Below are 7006 nucleotides of genomic sequence, written 5' to 3' on the forward strand. Positions count from 1 at the left end.
TCCGACTGCTGGTGCAACAGTGCCCATATTGACTCTGCCACTGCCGATTTTGTTGCAATTACTCGCGCCAAATGATTTCGGTATCCATTCATTTGTTGCCTGCATCCCGATGATAATCGCCTGCTCTTGGGTGGGGGCATTTGCAATTAGTGTCAATTAGCGTGGGTTTTTAGTTATTGCTCAAAATGTTTATGCTGTTGGCCAGTCCACAATGGACGAGTGAATGAATGAAGGCCAGCTCGCTTTTCATTTCGATTCCCGGCACATCTTCATCTTCCCCCGACCAACTCTGCCTCAGTTATGCCAGCTATGTTATGATCTGCTCTCCAAATTAATATACGAGCCCGTTCCTGTTCCTGTTCCTGGTCAAGTGCACTCATTATATATGCCAGCGGCATGCGAAACAGCTGACGCAGAATCCGGAGGGTTACGAAATCGCATTATAAGGGTTTGGCCGAACCCTTGGAGGGAAACGCTCTATATATGCGCACTAGGACAGGCTGTGCTCCTTGTCCCTGCTCCTGCTCCTTCTGCTACTCCTGCCACCTCGACATTTGCCACGCCATTTGGAAACTTGCAAAAAAGCGCTGGCAGGGGACAATAGCGAAGGATATTTTGCAAACAAATAATAAAAATCCAATTTTACATTTAATCACGCGCTCAGTCAAACAAAAAGAGCGAGTTGGAAGGGCGGGAATAAACTTTCGACAACGGCTGCCGTGTTGTCGCCCAAAGGACGACGCTCGAGCATCAACCCTCCACTCATCCATTCGGCAGCCGCTCGCAGGACTCAAGGATCAGGAACCCGGGGCTCAAGGTGACTCAAGTATTTTGCTTAATTTATTGCATTTTCTACGCCAAAATGCGCACAAACTTTCGCCCAAGCCCCTGAAAATTAGGCTGCTCGACGGAACAGCAGAACGGAGTGCCGACTCCTGTATCCTGCCTCCTGCCTCCCTTTCGTTTCATCCTGGAACCCGCTTCCTGAGGCGGCCTCCTGCACCCGTACGACCTGCGTCATTATAAATTTAAAAAGCGTGTTAAAAGGGGTGCAGATCCCAGCCCGCTGCCACAAGGAGCTTAACCCTCCCCGCGGCCGCTCACAATAAATTTCATTTTTCATCATTGCAATTTCTGCGCGTAATTTTTCGTGCACGTCGCACATAATTCATTCCCAGGACTGCGATGTCGCCTGCGACATATGGATTAACTACCGTGAAATGCCCTCCTTTGTGCAGCCTCTTCCCCTGTTGAAAAATTAATCCAGAGGTGTTGTTTGATTCGCAGCTCTCGCTGGTTTCGCTGTCTTTACCTCCCAGATTCGATGGGAAGTTGCCACTTGTTTTGCATTAGCTGCAGATTCCATTTGTGCAGCCTAAAGAGGGGCTTAGTTCTCAACTTGCAGACATTTTTCACTCGCGGAAGATGTGTCCTGGCACCTTAAAGCACATTCGAGACGACCATGCAGATGTCATCGCAGTCTGTGGAGTAAATGACTGACGGACTGACGTCACCGAAAGAAATCATGACGCATTTGATAATGACAATGATTGCACAGCTGACGGAGTCCCCGCCCCTCACCCCTTTCTTCCACCCCTTGATGACAACTGCTTTGGGGCCGGGGGAGCGGGAAGCGGGGTGCTGGGAAGAATCATGTGTGATGACTGTGAATGGAGATGGACAGACCGAGCAGAACGGATAACGCAACGAATGGGGAGAACGGCATCAGAAGCCGGAGCCAAACGAGACATGGATGTTACTTTTTACTGTCAGTGGCAGTCGGAGCAGAGTCGGAGTCGGAGTCCCACTACCACTACCACGCCCCGCCCCCTTTTCCGTCCCCCGCCCCCGCTCCGGCGAGCTTCCCGGTGACAGTTGTACAAGAAATACAAATTTGCAAAATAAGCAGAGGGCCAGACCCGACCAGACCATTGTGAGATAAATGACGACATGCTAAAGGAAGTGTCAACTGATTGCGCTGAGCTAGGCAGGCGTAAAAAACACGACGACGACTCGACTCGACTCGACTCGACTCCTGCACGTGACGTATACGCCTCGTTGTGCGTGTGACGAACGGACGGATCTAGTCCTGACAATAAAACACAATAAAAGAAATTATGAATAAATAATGCGCAAAGTAGCAATAGCTACACCACCGACACAAAAACGCCAAAAAATTGAATGCAAAGCGGCGTCATCTGTTTATGATTTATATATTTTTTAATATTTGACTGGAAGCCATCCGCACTCGCATCCGCTATCCGTCTGAACCACCCGAAGACGGACGGATAGACAGCTTGGCGACCCGGCCTTTTCCCCATTCCTTCGGTTCAGACGAACGCCGACATCTGTTATTCATGCAACGAAAATCATCGGCAAACAAAATCAGCCACCATTAGGCGGGCATTTGTTCGCCAATTTCAGATGTGGCTCTGCTCGGCTCACCTTCTCGACTTCCTTTTTATTGCCGTTGCCTTTGCTAAATTTAATTAATTTTCACGCCATTTCCGCAGCGTCCGCCTTGAAAGGATTCGCAAGCCAGTCCAAAAATTCTCATTAGCAGCTGCTCAGTGACAAGAAAAGAAAAGAAGAGCGCTCGAAAGTCGCTCTAATGAAATGTTTGCTCGCCACTCGTGTCACTCGCGCATCCGTTCGTCCGATTGTCCGTTTGTCCGTTTGTCAGTTCGTCCGTTTGTCCAAGCGGCAAAGGGGATAAAGTGGGACGGCAGCCGGAAGTGGCGTTGAATGGAGCGCATTCCTGCTTCCGGCCGAAAGCTGCGCCTTGATTAGCCTTAATTAAATTCCACCTGGCTGCTGCAACTGGCAATTAGCTGGTATGGGGGCCTTTGCACTGAATCGACTGATAATAAAATCCCGAATGAGGCATTCATCGTTCCAACTAATATCGACCACAACGCTAAACCGAATAGGCATAGCTACTCGAATTCACAGGATTGTTAAGGCCAAGCATTTGAGTTATATAGTTTGGTAAGGTCCGTAGGCCACCTGCTCATTAGCGAAGTTGGAAGACCTATTCATCCTCCTGCTTTTCCTTGTCTTATTAGCTTTAAAAGGCCAATCGCTATAAAACTCCGGCTCTAAATCCATCTACAGTTCAGCGGAAACCTTCCTCGGCGATGTTGTCGAGGAGTTCTTCATGATGGTCCTGAATTCTTAGGGCCAAACTCGCTGCTGGTTCTGTGTGGGCTCAATTATTCATTCACAGCAGGTGTTCACTGCAGAACATTGCACCAACGACAGACGGACTATTCAGCTGAATGACTGCGTTCGCGGTTCTTATCCACGCCTAAAAACTGGAGCATTCAAAGATACGCGGGTTTCTATAGGAATCTAAATGGTTACGAGGCCTTTTTCCAAATTCGGGTGTTGAATCGAGTGAAGCTGCCCCTTCAGACTTTGAATAGCGATCTTTTCGGGGCAGCTTTGGCTCGAAGGCACCAAGGCCACGGAGCGCTTGGTCATCCAGAACAAGAAACAAGAAACTGGGTTCATACTCCCATTAGAAAGTCAGTTTGCATTGTGCACAACCCCATTGTGAGGCCTATCTGAGTGGTGTGCTTTACTAGCCTAGGAGGAAATCCAGAGGGATTCATCTGAGTCAAAAGCTATAAGCTATATGCCAAAAAGCTATGGCCCCTAAATCCAGGTCAGGCATCGGGTATTTCGATGTAAGGGGTTACCAACTTGCTTTAATTCATTGCGAGTAGTACAAATTAAAGAAGGTTCTTTGAAAACCTCAGACCTTTTAACTAATCCGCAGCTGTTCCCCTTCGAAGAAAGAAAGCGCTAACCCAAAAGTTATGATCTTAAAATTAAATTTTCCGTCTGGTGTTGCCTTTATGGTTTATGAAGTGTTGCGAAAATATCTACAGATACAGATACAGCCGAAATAAAAGCGAGTGGAGTCAAGACACACAGCAGCGGGGCTGCTGCATCAGCAAAACGGAATTTGGGGGAGAAGCGAACCGGAAATTTTGGGGGGATGGAGCTTCTGAGGGCTGCCCACTTGCAAAACAACATGCAAAAGGATTTTCGTCGATTTTCGAGTGCTGTATCTGTGCTTCTGCCATATGTGCTGCGAACTGTTCGGTGGAGTGAAATGGGGGGGGGGAAGGGGGGTCTTTCGTCCTCCAGCGTTTTTCTCGCCCTGCATAAACATTGCACCCCCTTCCCTTTCCCCTTCAAACCCCCGCTCCCCGCTCCTCGATCCTTCGAGTGGCTCGTCCCTGCTGTTTTGCCAGGCTACTTGCGACTTTTTCTCCATTTTCCGCTGGCCATTTGGCACTTCTGCTGTTTTGTATTTTCCTCAGTCGCAGTGGCTGTGGCTGTGGCTGTGTTGTAGTGCTCAGCGGCATTTATTGCTTCTGGCGTCAGTTGTTGCACTTTTTTCACTTGCACATCCATTTCCACCTTCCCTTACCCTTTCCCTTTCCCTTTCCTCCTCACTTGGCTCGCATCGCGCGTTCTCAGCATTTTTAACAGTTTATTTGGCCAAGGCATAAAACTAACCAGACGGAGTCCTGGTCCTGGTGTTGGTCCTGTTCCTGTTCCTGGGCAAGCTGCCAGCCGAGGAATAGGGAGAGTGGCGAACTATTGATCAAGTGGAAGGCAGTTGGAGAGGGAAGGGTTTGGCCGCTCAACCCGTTCGACAAATCCACGCAGTCATAAATTAAACAACTGACAAATCAAATTCCCATCAAATGCTCCGTGTACACAAATGTTTCAAGGGCTAAAACAACACGGTCGGAGGCAACAATAAATCCGCACCAAATCCTCAAACAATTACATGCAAAGAATGGCACATGGAGAATGGAGTGGGGTGGTGGGTGGTGGGACCAGCCGGAGAAGTGGCCATAAAAAGGGAGCAGAAGGAATCGAAAGAGTCAAACTGCAAGCGCAGCAGAGCAAATATCAAAGAATCGTTGCACAATTAACAAAGGGAAGGCAGGGCTGGCTAAAAAGTCTGAAAAAAGGCAGCTCGAAGGGACGAATCGCTTCGCTTGAGCCCGGGTGTGTGTTTCATTTTATGAGATTTTGATGTGTAGCCCGGGTGTGGGAGAGGCGGACGGGAATCGGGCAGGATGTTTGTGAGCCACAGGCAGGCAAAAAGTATGCTGGACCCTTTGGAGGGGGAACCACAGCCGCAGAAAGTATGCAACAATAATCTGCTCCGCTCACGCGTGCTCTGTCTGCACCTGAGAAACCAGGAAACCCGGACCGCCCTCCCTCTTTCGCCTTTTTCAGAGTGGGGCCCATTTTTCACTCAGCATAATTCTCGCCGTTTTCGGCATTCATCTTGGCCCATCTGCCACCACATCCCGCCCTTTGTCGGCCGCTGCGTCAAATATTTTATATGCGTTGCATTGCCCAGTGTTTCCCTGCCTGCCGTTGGCCGCTTTTATTGCCATTGCAGATGATGGACATTTGGAGCCGCCCTTTATGCGCCGCCTGACGAACTGATTGGAAGCCATCGAATTCCCCCCAGCGCCTCCCCGGTTCTTCCCCTTTTTTTGGGCTCTTCTGTGTCCAGTCAACGAGCACTTCACTAACAGCTTTGAGTGTCCGCACAAAATCGAAGAGGGAATGGGAAAAAGCGTGTTTGGCATCTTGAACTGGTCGGTTTCCACTCCCGAGTTTCTTGCTTGCTGATGCAGCAGTTGGCAGTTGAGGAGCAAAAAAGCACTGCAGTCGGGCGATACTTCTTCATTTTAGTATTGGGGAGGCATTCCAATGCTGTCTGAACTGTGATTAGACCCGCTCTTCGGAAGGAGACTACCCAAAATAAAGCGATTCAACAACTATATTCTGCGGCTTTTGCTCTGAAAGTTGTGCAAAGACCACGCATAAAATGACGGAGTATCGAGACCCACCGCAACAATATGGACAGTTACCAACCTCGCGACCCATTTTGACCCTCACTCACCTTGTGCCCCGCAAAACCAACTGGAAACCGGCGACGGCCGAAAATGACATTCAAAGGCAAACCGAAAACATATTGCGCCTACAACATTTCGCGCACTTTAATGACCATTTCCACGGCAGCCGGGACTCCAGGGGAGGAGGACAAATCCGGACGGAAGACTGCGAGCGGAGGGCAGGGAGCACTGATGGAAATTATGCATACGGCCGCGACGGCACACGGGTCGTATGTGTGATAAAAACCCCCAGAGCGTTTCGAGTGCGGTCAGACCTGCTCTGCCCCTCGCACGAGGGTTCGGAGCCGACTCGCTGGTCTCCGGGCCACAACATCATCTCATTAACAATCGGGCGGAGGGCCACCGTCGACATGGTCGCGATTCGCTGTAAGTGTCGGGCACATTTCAAATCAGTTTGCGCGGCTGCCAATGCGCTCGCCTGCTTCCCCGTTCCCGGCCAGCGAGCATTATTTAAATTCAAAAAAGCGATAACGACCGGGTAATGATGAAGTGCGGCACTAACTGCAGCAGGGAGAATGGCCGCTGGACACGGCGACACAGCCGAACAACGGAACAGCGACAGCAGCAACCTGCAACACATCGAACGTTGCAGGCGTTGGCCAAAATTGGTTACGCGTTTTGGTCAACAGACGCCAAAAGTCCCGGGGCGAGGGATCCGCAAGTGGGAAGTGGCAACTCGTTCGGTTTGTGACGGGGTCAACATATAGGCATCACTGGCGTCGAACCAAAGGCTAGTTTCCGGCGAACGCAGCGTGTGAAAATGAGTGGCAAAGCGGTCGCGGAGGGTCTTGTTCGAGGGAGAATTTCGGGCCACGGTTCTTTGAACCGCCTGTCTCTCTTCCCTAAATTGGTTTGCAGTGCGCTCGAAAGAGTCTGTGAGTTTCGCAGGCTCTTCCGCCGCTCTTCTGGGCCCATAAAAACGTCTAAAATATGCTCGACAAACGCATTGCCTATCCGCTGATGTAATATAAATAACCGACTTAGTGGCCTCGGCCCCACTTTGTTTGTTTTCTGCCCTGAGTCTTTCGGCCAACAGCCAGCAGCCAACG

This window comes from Drosophila ficusphila, unplaced genomic scaffold, assembly GCF_018152265.1.
Source record: "Drosophila ficusphila isolate 14025-0441.05 unplaced genomic scaffold, ASM1815226v1 contig_106, whole genome shotgun sequence".
Lineage (NCBI taxonomy): Eukaryota > Metazoa > Arthropoda > Insecta > Diptera > Drosophilidae > Drosophila > Drosophila ficusphila.